This window comes from Schistocerca cancellata, chromosome 2 (genome assembly GCF_023864275.1).
Source record: "Schistocerca cancellata isolate TAMUIC-IGC-003103 chromosome 2, iqSchCanc2.1, whole genome shotgun sequence".
In the NCBI taxonomy this organism is placed as follows: Eukaryota; Metazoa; Arthropoda; class Insecta; order Orthoptera; family Acrididae; genus Schistocerca; species Schistocerca cancellata.
The window spans coordinates 326,035,255-326,052,547 of NC_064627.1; the positions used below are offsets into that span (position 1 = coordinate 326,035,255).

The following is a 17,293-nucleotide window of genomic DNA, read 5'->3' on the forward strand; positions in this document are numbered from 1 at the left end:
TGCGACCGTCATGATGCCTAGATTCATCCGAAAAAATGACGTTTTGCCATTCGTGCACCCAGGTTCGTCGTTGAGTACACCATCGCAGGCGCTCCTGTCTGTGATGCAGCGTCAAGGGTAACCGCAGTCATGGTCTCCGAGCTGATAGTCCATGATGCTGCAAACGTCGTCGAACTGTTCGTGCAGCTGGTTGTTGTCTTGCAAACCTCCCCATCTGCTGACTCAGGGATCGAGACGTGACTGCACAATCCGTTACAGTCGTGTGGATAAGGTGCCTGTCATCTCGACTGCTAGTGATACGAGGCCGTTGGGATCCAGCACGGCGTTCCGTATTACACTCCTGAAGCCACCGACTCACTATTCTGCTAACAGTCATTGGATCTCGACCAACGCGAGCAGTAATGTCAGGATACGCTAAACCGCAATCGCGATAGGGTACAATCCGACCTCTATCAAAGTCGGAAAAGTGATGGTACGCATTTCTCCTCCTTACACGAGGCATCACAACAGCGTTTCACCAGCTAACGCCGGTCAACTGCTGTTTGTGTATGGGAAATCGGTTGGAAACTTTGCTCATGTCAGCACGTTGTAGGTGTCGCCACCGGCGCCAAACTTGTGTAAATGCTCTGAAAAGATAATCATTTTCATGTCGCAGCATCTTCTTCCTGTCCGTTTAATTTCGCGTCTTTAGCACGTCATCTTCGTAGTGTAGCAATTTTAATGGCCAGTAGTGTACTTAGCCGTTCTGCCACATCGCTGACGTAAATATGTTGAGTCACGGAATATGATTTGTGTTCATGCATGATCACTTTTGAGCAGACTAAAAAACTTCTCTGCAGAAATTGTGTTAATTTTACTACGAGCTGAAAAGTAGTGCTTCCGAAATTTTATGTGAAAACTCTTAAAACTTTTTTTAACAAACAAAAGTTGTTAACATTCTACATTTTTATGCTTCTTGTCTACATGTTTTCAATACTCTGTGGCTAGAGTGCTCCGAATTGTTAGCGTATAACATGGCGGTGTGTAACGTAACTAAGTTGGTGCGTTAGAAACAGCGGCTGTAATCAAGTTTCGAATTCGAAGCGTTCGTTCACACATGCAGTACCCTATCCTTCAGCATGGCAACGCCAGACCTCACACGAGTGCGGCAACATTTGCAACAATCCGAAACTTTGCGTACGCTGTGATCGATCGTCCTGTATACAGTCGCGACTTTGCCCCATCCGAGTTTCATCTGTTTCCAGAATTTGAAGAACGCCTTCGAGGACTTCACGTTGATAATGATGAAGTGGTGCAACATAGATGAGGTTGTGGTTCCGTGAACAAAGACAATTTTATAGTAACTATGTCAACAAACTGGTCTCTCGTTAGAAGATATGTGTTTGTCGCCAGGTGACTATTTTGAGAAATAAATATGAAGAAATGAAAAATATCCTGAACTCAATAGCTAACTTTGAGTCCCCATCGGAAAGACTCTCACGTCTTACATTCACAATCATTAATGTCCGTGCCCATATTAATGAACATAACAAGAAAGACAAAGAAAAAGTGGAAGCCTTTTGGACTCAACCAGATGACATTACTCAGACAATTCCGGATAAAAACATCATCATTCTTCTTGGAGTCTTTAATGCACGGTTGGTAATGAAAAAAAAATGAGAAAGTTGAAAAGAAACTTCCTAGCAGATTAAAACTGTGTGTCGGACCGAGACTCGAACTCGGGGCCTTTGCCTTTCGCGTCAAGTTCTCTACCATGGTTGAGCACCTTCCCCGCGAAAGGCAAAGGTCCCGAGTTCGATTCTCGGTCCGGCACACAGTTTTAATCTGCCAGGAAGTTTCATATCAGCGCACACTCCGCTGCAGAGTGAAAATCTCATTCTGGATTGAGAAAGTTGTTGGAGAGTATCATGCCCAGTAAAGAATGAACAGAAATGGTACCAGGCTAACAGAACTTTGCTAAGCAGACCACCTAATTCTTTTAAAAAACTACCACGTAAACAAAAGACATGGATACCCCCAAATACCAGCCTAGGGGAATTTCAACTTGTTCATGTGGCAATCAAGAAAATTTCTCGCACAGAAATCATGAATGGTAGTTACTCAGGGATGAAAACTTGGATTCGGACCACTGCCTCTCTAAAATTAAGTTCAAAGTCATCCCAAACAGGAAAGGCAACATGAATAAAGGGGCGAAAGTACAGCACCGAAAAAATATTAAAATGAGATGATTTCACAAAAAGTAACAGAAACGGTTCAGACCCAAAGTTGGGAGGATATCAAGGAAAACCTTGTTACTACCGTCAAACGGATAGCACACAACATAGAAAACAAAAGACACACCTGGTGGTAGCTAGAACGTGATGACCTCATTGAAACAAGAAAACATGCATGATAAAATTGGCAGTCACAGAAAAGAGAAGAAAGCAGACTGAATTTCATTAGTTAGAAAACTGGTATGAAAAAGTATAAAAAGGATTAAGAAGACTCATGAACACAAAACTCTTCTCCAAATTGATGAAGAATTTACTAAAAAACACAAGACGCTTTCACAGAAGTTTCAAACAAATGTTATCGAGATACAAAGCTCCCACCCATCAATTTCAAGATTTAGATTGGACCATCACTCACAATAACACGGGAAATTGCAAGGTACCAACAGGCTACATTGAGAAGCTTCTGAATTGTGAACCCATCCTTGAAGATTTGAATCCATCCAAAATAACAGTGAGAAGCCGGATCCAGAACGACCAACGGCTGAAGAACTACAAAAGGTAATTTCAGAAATGAAAAACAACAAAGCATCTGGAGAAAACCAAATATTGGCCGAACTGTGGAAAAAAGCTGTAAAAAATGCAATTACATCCGTTCAATGTGTTTTCGATAAAATCTGGAAAGAAGGAGAAATCCCCGCAGAATGGAGAACAGCTCTCATCCACCCTATCCACAAGAGAGTCTTAAAGACAGACCGCAACAATGGTAGAGGAATATCGCTGCTGAATATAACATAGGTACAAGGTTCTTTCTCGCGTCCTTTTGAACAGGACAGAGACGCAATTGGACCCGCAAAGCGAGGAATACCAGGGAGGTTTTAGGAAGGCAGGTTATGCTCAGAACAAACAGTAAACCTCAAAAACAGTATAACATTACAAAAATCAAGGACAAAGATTGATTTCAGAAAAGCATATGATTTGATTGACACAGAATCTCTATTAACAGACCTGGAAGAAGTGGGTTTGGATAATAAAACAACTATTATCATAAAAGCGACACACAGAAATACATTTTCGATAGTTAAATTCATGGGAAAACTATCAGAACCCTTTGAAATAAAAACAGGGGTGCGACTGGGCCCTCGCTGTTGCTGTTCCATTGCGCCTTTATTTATTTGTTTTATTTATTTATTTATTTATTGTTCCGTGGGACCACATTAAGGAGAAGTCTCCATGGTCATGGAACGAGTCAATACATGAAATTATAACACGATTGTAGAAACAGATAAAATGAAATATAAGAAACATATTCAGGCGACACGTCATTAGTTTAAATAAAGAAATCAAGAATGTAACACTGGAATTTGCTTAATTTTTTAGCTGTTCCAGGAGCTCCTCGACAGAATAGAAGGAGTGAGCCATGAGGCTACTGCTAAGATTTTTGAGTTCTTGTGGTAGCTCCTTTCTGCACAAGAGTCAAGGAAGTGCATTCCACATGCAGATTTGATTTCTGCCTAGTATTAACTGAGTGAAAGCTGCTAACTCTTGGGAATAAACTAATAGTGCTAACAGCAAACGACATTAAAGAAAACATATACTGTGAGGGAAATGTCAGAATTCCCAGACTATTGAATAGGGGTCGACAAGAGGTTTTCGAACTTACACCACACACAGCTCGAACAGCCCGTTTTTGAGCCAAAAATACCCTTTCTGAATCAGAAGAATTACCCCAAAAAATAATACCATATGACATAAGCTTATGAAAATATGCGAAGTAGACTACTTTTCGTGTTGAAGTGTCACTTATTTCAGATACTGTTCTAATGGTAAATAAAGCGGCATTTAGTTTCTGAACAATATCCTGAACATGGGCTTTCCACAACAGCTTACTATCTATCCGTACGCCTAGGAACTTGAACTGTTCCGTCTCGCTTATAACATGCCCATTCTATCTGATTAAAATATCAGTTCTTGTTGAATTGTGAGTTAGAAACTGTAAAAAAATGAGTCTTACTGTGATTTAGCATCAAATTATTTTCCACAAGCCACGAACTTATTTCATGAACTACATTATTTGATAATGTTTCAATATTACACACAAGATACTTCACTACCAAGCTGGTGTCATCAGCAAACAGAAATATTTTTGAATCACCTGTAATACTAGAAGGCAGATCATTTATATAAATAAGAAACAGCAGTGGCCCCAGCACCGATCCTTGGGCAACGCCCCATTTAACAGCGCCCCATTGGGAATGAACATCATTACCACTCTCAATATTGCGGAGAATTACCTTCTGCTTTCTGTTCATAAAGTAAGAGGCGAACCAATTGTAAGCTACTCCCCTACTCCATAATGTTCCAACTTCTGCAGTAATATTTTGTGGTCAACACAGTCAAAAGCCTTCGTTAAATCAAAGAAAACACCTAACGTTCGCAACCTTTTATTTAATCCGTGCAAAACCTCACAGAAAAAAGAGACTATAGCATTTTCAGTTGTTAAGCCATTTCTAAAACCAAACTGTACATTTGACAGCAAATTATGTGAATTTAAATGCTGCAGTAGCCTTGTATATACAACCCTCTCGATAACTTTAGCAAACACCGATGACATAGAAATAGGTCTATAATTATCAACATTATCCCTGTCTCCCTTTTTATACAGTGGCTTCACTACCGAACACTTTAATCGGTCAGGACACTGACCACTCCTAAAGAAAAAGTTACAGGTATGGCTAAGTACTGGGCTAACATACATGGAACAATACTTCAGTATTCTGCTAGATACCCCGTCATATCCATGAGAGTTCTTGGTCTTTAGTGATTTAATTATTAACTCAATCTCCCTCTTGTCAGTATCATGGAGGAGCATTTCAGGTAACAGTCTCGGAACACTTTTTTCTACAAGCGCTATATGATTCCCTGTTGGGACTAGGTTTCTATTCAGTTCACCTGCTATATTCAGAAAGTGATTATTAAATACTGTACATATATGCGACTTATCAGTAACACGGACATTCCCACTACGCACTGATTCTACACTCCTGGAAATTGAAATAAGAACACCGTGAATTCATTGTCCCAGGAAGGGGAAACTTTATTGACACATTCCTGGGGTCAGATACATCACATGATCACACTGACAGAACCACAGGCACATAAACACAGGCAACAGAGCATGCACAATGTCGGCACTAGTACAGTGTATATCCACCTTTCGCAGCAATGCAGGCTGCTATTCTCCCATGGAGACGATCGTAGAGATGCTGGATGTAGTCCTGTGGAACGGCTTGCCATGCCATTTCCACCTGGCGCCTCAGTTGGACCAGCGTTCGTGCTGGACGTGCAGACCGCGTGAGACGACGCTTCATCCAGTCCCAAACATGCTCAACGGGGGACAGATCCGGAGATCTTGCTGGCCAGGGTAGTTGACTTACACCTTCTAGAGCACTCGTCCCTCCATTCACGCCTGTCGCGTCACCACTGGAGGCGGGCTGCACGATGTTGGGGCGTGAGCGGAAGACGGCCTAACGGTGTGCGGGACCGTAGCCCAGCTTCATGGAGACGGTTGCGAATGGTCCTCGCCGATACCCCAGGAGCAACAGTGTCCCTAATTTGCTGGGAAGTGGCGGTGCGGTCCCCTACGGCACTGCGTAGGATCCTACGGTCTTGGCGTGCATCCGTGCGTCGCTGCGGTCCGGTCCCAGGTCGACGGGCACGTGCACCTTCCGCCGACCACTGGCGACAACATCGATGTACTGTGGAGACCTCACGCCCCACGTGTTGAGCAATTCGGCGGTACGTCCACCCGGCCTCCCGCATGCCCACTATACGCCCTCGCTCAAAGTCCGTCAACTGCACATACGGTTCACGTCCACGCTGTCGCGGCATGCTACCAGTGTTAAAGACTGCGATGGAGCTCCGTATGCCACGACAAACTGGCTGACACTGACGGCGGCGGTGCACAAATGCTGCGCAGCTAGCGCCATTCGACGGCCAACACCGCGGTTCCTGGTGTGTCCGCTGTGCCGTGCGTGTGATCATTGCTTGTACAGCCCTCTCGCAGTGTCCGGAGCAAGTATGGTGGGTCTGACACACCGGTGTCAATGTGTTCTTTTTTCCATTTCCAGGAGTGTATATTTTCGACCTGTCTCTGCAGACCAGCCACTTCCTTTACGACTGACCATATGGTTTTAATTTTATCCTGAGACAGCTATTCTATCTGCATACCACATACTTTTGAGAAACTAGTCAGAGAATGGAACACAAATATAGAGAGTGGTACAAGACTGGGTTGCAAAAAGAAGATTCTAGAAGTAAATTGCCTTGCCTTTGTTTGTGGTATGGCCCTGCTTGCCGAAACAATGGAAGAATTTGTATTGTCTTTGGTACTTGGCATTTTCTTTCATATGATACGCAGTGAAACAGTCAAGAAGATGTAACGCAGCTCCACAAGAGTTGCACATTAAGTTTGTTGTTCCTTTCTTTTATTTTTCTACATCTACATCTACATCTACATCCATACTCCGCAAGCCACCTGACGGTGTGTGGCGGAGGGTACCTTGAGTACCTCTATCGGTTCTGCCTACTATTCCAGTCTCGTATTGTTCGTGGAAAGAAGGATTGTCGGTATGCCTCTGTGTGGGCTCTAATCTCTCTGATTTTATCCCCATGGTCTCTTCGCGAGATATACGTAGGAGAGAGCAATATACTGCTTGACTCCTCGGTGAAGGTTCGTTCTCGAAACTTCAACAAAACCCCGTACCGAGCTACTGAGCGTCTCTCCTGCAGAGTCTTCCACTGGAGTTTATCTATCATCTCCGTAACGCTTTCGCGATTACTAAATGAGCCTGTAAGGAAGCGCGCTGCTCTCCGTTGGATCTTCTCTATCTCTTCTATGAACCCTATCTGGTACGGATCCCACACTGCTGAGCAGTATTCAAGCAGTGGGCGAATAAGCGTACTGTAACCTACTTCCTTTGTTTTCGGATTGCATTTCCTTAGGATTCTTCCAATGAATCTCAGTCTGGCATCTGCTTTACCGAGGATCAACTTTTTATGATCATTCCATTTTAAATCACTCCTAAAGCGTACTCCCAGATAATTTATGGAATTAACTGCTTCCAGTTGCTGACCTGCTATATTGTAGCTAAATGATATGGGATCTTTCTTTCTATGTATTCGCAGCACATTACACTTGTCTACATTGAGATTCAATTGCCATTCCCTGCACCATGCGTCAATTCGCTGCAGACCCTCCTGCATTTCAGTACAATTTTCCATTGTTACAACCTCTCGATATACCACAGCATCATCCGCAAAAAGCCTCAGTGAACTTCCGATGTCATCCACAAGGTCATTTATGTATATTGTGAATAGCAACGGTCCTACGACACTCCCCTGCAGCACACCTGAAATCAATCTCATTTCGGAAGACTTCTCTCCATTGAGAATGACATGCTGCGTTCTGTTATCTAGGAAATCTTCAATCCCATCACACAATTGGTCTGATAGTCCATATGCTCTTACTTTGTTCATTAAACGACTGTGGGGAACTGTATCGAACGCTTTGCGGAAGTCAAGAAACACGGCATCTACCTGGGAACCAGTGTCTATGGTCCTCTGAGTCTCGTGGACGAATAGCGCGAACATACACGGCAGTTTCTCCATTTCCGTTTATTCGTTTCGGAAATACGTAGGCCTATATGTTGGTGTTGCTTTATGTGACCGGAAAGTCTGTCAACCGGATCATGATCAAACATACGCGATGTGGTGGCGGCCTCCAAATTTGGTCCGCGCATTCATCGACAATAATCGTATCGTCTCTTTCGTCTGCCATGATGAAAGGGCACAAGTACTTATAAAAACAAAAAACTTGATGACGAGTGTGTAACTTACTGTTATCTAAACAAAACTAGCACACTACACTGTCGCGGTTCCACCAGATGCGTAACATTATCTTTTGTGGATGCACGCAGATTATGTACGGAGTGTTGCTACTTTGTTTAGGCTCAACTATTCATTCTTTTCCTTATGTTAGCATAAAGATACCATTTCTCATCACCAGTAACGTTTCATAATAGGAATAGTCGGTGTTGTTCACGAGCCAGTTCATAACGGGCAAGCAGAGATGCACATATTGCCTCCCGCTGATTTTTGTGATTTTGGCTTAGAACATGCGATACCCATACACCCGATTTTTGAACCTTCCCCAGTGCATGTGAATGTCGCACGATGATGGAAAGATCACGGTTCATCACATTTTCCAGTTCTCGAATACAGTGAATTGGATCATTGAAGATTAATGCCTTTAAGTGATCTTCATTAATCTCCAGACGTCTTCCTAAATGTGGAGCGTCACTAATGTGAAAACAATTGACCTTAAAACGAGAGAACCAATTTCTTGCTGTGTTCTGTCCAATGGCGTTACCCCGTACACGGTGCAAATGCTTCTGCTGCCTCCGCTGCTGTCACCCCTCAACTGAAATCAAGCAGAAGAACATGTCAGAAATGTCCTGCTTTCTCTCCACTAGGCACTCCATTTTCTAGCGTCTACAGTTCCACTCACTATCTCCTAACGACAAAACGATAGTACGTAAAGTTACACTGGAACAGCGAACTGAAAATAAAAAATGACAATTGATAAATACACCCATCGTAACCAGAATAGCAACAAACGAACATACGAACTTCGGCGAAGAGACGCTTGCAGGCCAAGGTTAGGCAAACCCACAATGCACAGGCTTTGTGCTGGATGAAGTCGGTGGACAGCTGGATATGCACTACTAGCCATAAAAATTGCTACACCACGAAAATGACGTGTTAAAGACGCGAAGTTTAACCGACAGCAAGAAGATGCTGTGATGTGCAAATGATTATCTTTTCAGAGCATTCACACAAGGTTGGCGCCGGTAGCGATACCTACAACGTGCTGACATGAGGAAAGTTTTCCACCGATTTCTCATACACAAACAGCAGTTGACCAGCGTTGCTTGGTGAAACGTTGTTGTGATGCCTCGTGTAAGGAGGAGAAATGCGTGCCATCACGTTTCCGACTTTGATAAAGGTCGGATTGTAGCCTATCGCGATTGCGGTTTATCGTATCGCGACATTGCTGCTCGCGTTTGTCGAGATCCAATGACTGTTAGCAGAATATGGAATCTGAGGTTCAGGAGGGTAATACGGAACGCCGTGCTGGATCCCAACGGCCTCGTATCACTAGCAGTCGAGATGACAGGCATCTTATCCGCACGGCTGTAACGCATTGTGCAGCCAGGTCTCGATCCCTGTGTCAACAGATGGGGACGTTTGCAAGACAACAACTATCTGCACGAACAGTTCGACGACGTTTGCAGCAGCACGGACTATCAACTCGGAGACCATGGCTGCGGTTCCCCTAGATGCTACATCACAGACAGGAGTGCTTGCGATGGTGTACTCAACGACGAACCTGGATGAACGAATGGCAAAACGGCATTTTTTCGGATGAATCCAGGTTCTGTTAATAGCATCATAATGGTCGCATCCGTGTTTGGCGACATCGCGGTGAACGCACATTGGAAACGTGTATTTGTCATCGCCACACTGGCGTGTCACCCGGCGTGATGGTATGGGGTGCCATTGGTTATAAGTCTCGATCACCTCTTGTTCGCATTGATGGCACTTTGAACAGTGGACGTTACATTTCAGATGTGTTACGACCCGTGGCTCTACCCTTCATTCGATCCCTGCGAAACCCTACATTTCAGCAGGATAATGCACGACCGCATGTTGCAGGTGCTGTACGGGCCTTTCTGGATACAGAAAATGTTCGACTGCTGTCCTGGCTTGCACATTCTCCAGATCTCTCACCAACTGAAAACTTCTGGTCAATGGTGGCCGAGCAACTGGCTCGTCACAATATGCCAGTCACTACACTTGATGAACTGTGGTATCGTGTTGAAGCTGCATGGGAAACTGTACCTGTACAAGCCATCCAAGCTCTGTTTGACTCAATGCCCAGGCGTATCAAGGTCGTTATTACGGCCAGAGGTAGTTGTTCTGGGTACTGATTTATCAGGATCTATGCACCCAAATTGCGTGAAAATGTAATCACATGTCAGTTTTAGTATAATGTATTTGTCCAATGAATACTCATTTATCATCTGCATTTCTTCTTGGTGTAGCAATTTTAATGGCCAGTAGTGTAGTATTGTCGCCCTTCCCACCTCTTCCCACCCCTCCCATCCCACCCCCCTTCCACCCCCTTGAAGGTGGCGCAGTCATTTCGACAACGGTGGGCAGGCTGGGCCCACGGGGAAGGGGGAAGGCAGTGTGCACTGACTGGAGTAGATGCGATGGAGGCTGGGCTCGACCGGTGCCGGCAGTGGAAGAATGATAGTGCCGACGACCAATGCAGCGACCGTGGGTGTTGGCAGCAGCGAGAAGGCAAAAACGACCGGGTGCTAGGCGTGTGGTTGGTGCAATGACATCGGCGGCGGTGGCGGACCCAGAAAAAGTGTTCGTGAGAGCGTGGCAGCGTACAAAGACGAGCACGACAGGGCGGAAATAGGGCAGTTAAAGGGTGGGTCCGGGCAGTGGGAAAGCATCGCCGTAGCGTGCGCGAGGAGGACGCGAAGACCGATAGAAGGTATGATCTGAGGCGGTGGGATAGCGTCATCGTAGTGTGTGTGTGAGTACAGAAGGGGTGGGTTGGATAGTGGCCAGGGGTGGTGGAAAGACGTTGCCAGAGTGTGCGTCGAAGCACGGAACAGCGAGCCGAATTAAGTCCTGGCAGAAAAGGCATTGCCACAGGCCGAGGGCAACGGGAGGAACATCATCGTGGCAGTTATGTAAGATTCACTTTATATAAGATAAAAGTTCTAGTTTTTCTAGTTTTAAATATGATAGAGATTTTCTGGCGTAGGTTGTTGCGTTAACGCTGAATATCACAGTTGCTAAAGTTGCTTCTGCAAGACAGTCGTGGACGGATACTGCCGCCAAATAAACCTTACTACACCCACGACAAATTTTCTTGTATGAACGGTGTCAAACGCATATGATACTGCTGAATGAAAACAAGAAAATTTATCAATTTACTCAACTGCGTTCACTCTCGACGTCGGGAAGAGTAAATGTACCGGAACATTTACTGCAGCAACGGTAATGAATTGAATGCATATACTCCGATTTATTTCTAGCTCATAGAGGTACACTAGAGATGGGAGAGTAATTAGTTTTTTAAAACATTTTCTTTTTGAGAAATAACAATTCTGGCAGTTTTTAGAAATAGTGGCACTTTCGTATCCCACTTCTTTGAGTATTGATTCTTCCTGACTAATGTCTTATACTTCATCCTACTGTTCATCACAAGTATATTGTGATATGAGTCTATATCTGCTTCTGGGTGCTCCTTACAGTCCAATATCTGATTGCAGTATCTCTGTCTGGCCATGATGTAGTCTAACTGAAACCTCCCCTTATCACCCGGCCTTTTCCAAGTATATCTCCTCCTATTGTGATTCTTGAACAGAGTATTCACTATTTATTACATAACTCAATTGGTCTTTCTCCTCTCTCATTCCTTGTCCCAAGCCCATACTCTCCTGTAACCGTTTCTTCCACTCCTTCCCTTACAACTGCATTCCAGTCCCCTGTGACTATTAGATTTTCATGTCCCTTTTCTTACTGTATTACCCTTTCAATATCCTGATATACTTTCTCTAACTCTTTAAGTTCAGCTTGTGACGTCGGCATGTATACCTCAACTACCTTGTCCGTGTTGGTTTACTTTCAATTCTGTTAAGACCAAGCCTATCACTGAACTGCTCACAGTAACACACTCTGTCCCCACCTTCCTATCATAACGAATCCTACTCCCGTTATACGATTTGTGTACTGTCCGACAAAAAAAAAAAAAAAAAAAAAAAAAAAAAAAACACCACGAAGGAATGATTCAAATGGGAGAGAAACTGGTAGATGTAATGATTTATTCAAGAGAAAGAGGTTCAAAAATTGAGCAAGTCATCAAGGCGTTGGTCCACCTCTGGCTCTTATGTAAACAGTTGATCGGCTTTGTACCGATTGACAGAGTTATTGGATGTCCTCCTGAAGGAAAGTGTGCCAAATTTTGTCCAATTGGCGTGGTTGGAGGGCGCTGCCCATAATGCTCCAAACGTTCTCAGCTGGGGAGAGATCCGGCGGCCTAGTGGGCCAAAGTAGGGTTTGGCAAATAAGGAACTCTCGCCGCGGGCGGGAGGGTATTACCTTGCTGACATGTAAGCCCAGAAGGCTTGCCATGAAGGTCAACAAACAGAATTGTCGACGTATTGCTGTGTTATAAGGGTGCCATTGATGACAACGAAAGGCGGCCTACTGTGAAAAGAAATGGCACCCCAGACCATCAATCCTAGTTGTCGGGTAGTATGGCGGGCGACAGTCAGGTTGTGTTACAACACTGTCCGGGGAGCCTCCAGACACGTCTTCACTGGACATCGCAGCTCAAAGCGGGACTCATTACTGAAGAAAATTCTTCTCCTGTCTCTGACATTCGCGGCTTACATTTCAGCAGCAAAATGTCTGCCCGCACACGCTATGTTGGCCAACAAGATCACCGGATCTCTCCCATGCTGAGAACGTTCAGAGCACTACGGGCTGGGCCCTCCAACCAGCTCGAGATGTCGACGCTCTGTCGCGCCATTTGGACACAATTTGTCACCATATCCCTCATGAGGACAAGAAATAACTATCTCAATCAGTGCCAAACCGAATAACTGTTTGCATAAGGCCCAGAAGTGGCTCACTGCGTTATTAACTTGCTGAATTTGTGAAGCTCTTTCTCTTGAATAAATGATTCAGAATTTCTGAAACTTTATCCATTTATTGGCCTGTATATGTACATAAGATCTTCCGGTTTCCATCCCATTCGGATGAATCCCTCGCTGTGTGTAGTTATTTTTAACCCCCGACGCAGAGAGAGGGGTGTAATTAACCCAAAACGCAAAGAGGTCAGTGTTATAAGTTCAATGTGTGTATTTGTGTACCGAGCGAGGTGGCGCAATGGTTACCACACTGTACTCGCATTCGAGAGGACGACAGTTCAAACCCGCGTCCAGTCATCCAGATTTAGGTTTTCCGTGATTTCCCTAAATCACTCCAGATGAATGCCGGGATGCTTTCTTTGGAACGGCAGAGGTGATTTCCTTCCCCGTCCTTGACACAACCCGAACTTGTGCTACGTCTTAAATGACCTCGTTGTCGACGGGACGTTAAACCCATTCTTTCTTCCTTCCTTCCTTCCTTGCTGTGTATCTGTCTGTGCCATCGCAGATCCCAAACGAAAGTTCCGATTTTAGTGCAGTTTTCTTATTTGAAAACTGGTTTGAACGGAGTGGTTGTCAGCTATGTTCCATGACAGTCTGTTCATCTGTTCAAATTTCAAAAATGGTTTAAATGGCTCTGAGCACTATGGGACTTAACTTCTGAGGTCATCAGTCCCATAGAACTTAGAACTACTTAAACCTAACTAACCTAAGGACATCACACACATCCATGCCCGAGACAGGATTCGAACCTGCGACCGTAGCGGTCGCGCGGTTCCAGACTGAAGCGTCTAGAAACACTCGGCCACTTCAGCCGGCGTTTAATTTTCATCAGCTAAATTAACTAAAATGTTTTCCGCCGGGGACTCTCTTGACACAGACTACGTCATACAAATAGCTGCATCAAGTTACACAGTACCAGAGTGTAGAGATCAAAAAAGATGTAAATAAAAATCGGCGAGATCATTTGTTTATCTTTTAAGCTTGACCAACAATGGTGACTTCTGTTTTCGAAATCGCTCGTTTCAGCACCTATAAAGAAGGAAAAAGGAGATTGTGACTCACTGCAGAAGATATACATCTGCTCTCGCAGACAGCCAGCTGGCGTAGCGTGGTGTGGTGTGGAGTGGAGTGCGAACGTGTTCGGCGAGTGCTCCACTTATTTTCGTGTTTATGGTCGGAAAAAGTGGTCGGGGAGCAGTGCAAGTTCCTGCACGGATAGTTGAGGGTATATGTAATATGTCACGTTACCCAATAAAGTCTAGTTCGAGACTTTAGTCTGGCTGTGAGAGGTTTTTCCGTGATAGTGAGTGTACTCTTGCGAGCTGTATGGCAAGTTTCGTCGACGGAGCGGGAGACCATTGTCCTGTCCGACGGCGGGGACGGCGCGGTGTGTAGCGGGCTGTTGTGACTTCGGACGCGGTCGTTGTTGACAGCCCTGCTTGCGGCGGGCAACCTGCGAGAGCTACAGCTGTTCGTCGCGTAAGGCGTCCCACACATCAGACGCCGTCTATCGAGAGGTGGCTGCAGGTATTTTCACTGACATCGATTTGTTGTAGAATCATGGAACATATTTTGTGTTCAGACACAATGACCTTTCTAGACTCTGAGAAGCTCACGTGCAGAAACCAGCACGGTTTTAGGAAACAACGGTCATGCGAGACACAGCTGGCCCTCTTTGTGCATGATATACAACAGGCTCTAGATACCGGCTCCCAGATTGATACCATATTTCTCGACTTTCGAAAGGCGTTCGACTCAGTTCCGCACTGTCGCGTGCTACAAAAAGTGCGCACTTACGGTCCGATGATATGCTGTTTGCCGATGATGCTGTAGTCTACAGGAAAGTTGTATCACACGAAAGTTGTGAACAAATCAATGAGGGTTTACAGAAAATAAATGCTTGGTGTAATGACTGGCAGTTACCTCTCGATATTAGTAAGTGTAACCTACTGCGTATAACAAGGCGAAAATCCCCACCAATGTAGTAGTACCAAATAAATGACCAGTCTTTGGAAGCGGTAGCGTCCGTCAAGTCTCTGACTATTCGAAAAGATCTCAAATGGAATGATCAGATTACACAAGTAACGGGTAAGGCGAACTCTAGATTGCGGTTTATTGGTAGAATCCTGAAGCGATGCAGTCCTTCAACAAAGGAAATAGCTTACAATACGTTAGTTCGTCCAGTCTTGGAGTATTGTTCGTCTGTATAGGACTCTTACCAGTTGGGTCTGATTCAAGAGATTGAGAAGGTCCAAAGAAGAGCGGCAAGATTCGTGACTGGTACATTTAGCCATCGCAAGAGCGTTACAAATCTCATAGACAGTTTGAAGTGGGACACACTCGCAGATAGACGACGCGCTAAACAGAAGGGGCTGCTCACTAAATTCCGAAATCCGATCTTCACCTAGGATGTAGAGCATACATTATTACCACCAACTTTCAAATCGCGCAATGATCACCTTTCAAAGATAAGGGAAATAAGAGCTTGTACTGAGGCGTTCAGATAGTCGTTTTTCCCTCGCACGATCCGCGAATGTAAAAGAGGGGGGGAAATGTGATTTTGGCGCGAATTGTGCCCTCCGCCACACACCGCTTGGTGGCTAGCGGAGTATATATGTAGATGTAGCTGTAGAATCGGCGTCTGACTTATTTCCTAGAGCTTGTTTCAAACTGCCACTGGCGCACAGTCTGAAGACGAAATCCGAGTTAACAGTGTTTATGAGGACTGCGACCGTCTTTCACATACAGTAGACCCAGATATCTGGAGCTGGGTGTCGGTTAGCAAGTACCGTCCGATGCGGGCTCCCTCTACAACAAGTTGTGAATAGATTTTGAGTACGTGCGTATCGGGCTTTCCACTACGTTAAGCTCCACATCCGCGCAATTGGAAGGAACGCATAGAAAATCTGTGGGCAGGCTAATCAAAGACAGCGGTTTAGTAGGAGGACACTTAGAAAATGTAACAGATCTGCTAAAGAGACTGCCTACACTACGCTTGTCCGTCCTCTTTTAAACTACTGCTGCTCGGTGTGGAATCCTTACCAGATAGGGCTGACGGAGTACATCGAGGACGTTCAAAAAAGGGCAGCACCTTTTATATTATCGCGAAATAGGCGAGAAAGTGTCACTGAAATGATACCGGGTTTGGGGTGGACATTATTAAAACAAAGGCATTCTTCGTTGCGGCCGAATCTTCTCAAGAAATTTCAATCACCAACTTTCTTCTCGGAATGCGAAAATATTTTGTTGATGCCGACCAACATAGAGAGAAACGATCATCTTAATACAATAAGGGAAATCAGAGCACGCGCGGAAGGCTGTAAGTATTCGTTTTTGCCGCGCGTTGTACACGATTGGAGTAATGGATAAAGGATTATTGTGAAGGTGGTTCGATGAACCCTCTACCAGGCACTTAAATGTGATTTGCAGATTATCCATACAAATGCGTGTAGAAACAGTGGAGCACACATCGTGGGTGAAGCTGACGTCAGGTGCATCAAACACCGATGAAGGAGACCAGACGCCGGAATTAAACATTACAATAACATCAGTAAGAAATAGGAAAGACAATACACTAACACGGGAACAAGGAGCGTTCAGACTAACAAGCTGGCAGGGGATGTAACACCTAGATTTATAAACATGGAATCAAAGATGATAGCAGCTGTAGACTGAAATTCTGAAGGCCTTTCAGTTACATCCAAAGCAGAAAAGGATATCCACCACGAGTATTGCATCAGTTAGGAACATATTATGAGCATAAGTACTCGGTCAAATCCTTGTGGATGAATGGTGAACTAAGAACTGAAGACAAGAGATTGCGTAGGGAATCAGCGGCGGCAAATGCCCTTGACGCAACACGCAAAATTCAACGTACGGAAATAGAGGTCCCAGCGCTAGAGGAAGAAAATCAAAAACTGCGCACTGAAACGGGGCAAACACCATTGACTTTCGCCGCAATCGCGGTAGGTGCTTCAGTCACCTAGCCGAAAAACAAGGTTAAAGAACAAATCGAATTAGCAAAACATAAACAGGCAACTGTCCCTTACAACCGTAAGGGAAACACTGACTAAAGCAATAAACCGTAGACTTGACAAAATAAAAGCTAAAGGAATAAGGAATACAGCGAACACAGTAATTCTTGAAACTAAGATACAAACAGACAAGAGGAAGATTATTGAAAAAACATCATGCTTAAAAGACATTCGATGCGAAGAGCCCAGAAAACTAAGACCACTACTGGCAGTAACAGCAATCCAACGACCCTTACAGATCAAGACT

General features: G+C 44.6%; 1 protein-coding gene across 7 annotated transcripts in view; it reads left to right on the plus strand.

The window, feature by feature from the left end:
- LOC126161702 (uncharacterized) overlaps positions 1–17,293 on the plus strand; it is a 508,112-nt gene that overhangs the window by 274,546 nt on the left and 216,273 nt on the right. The window lies entirely within an intron of this gene.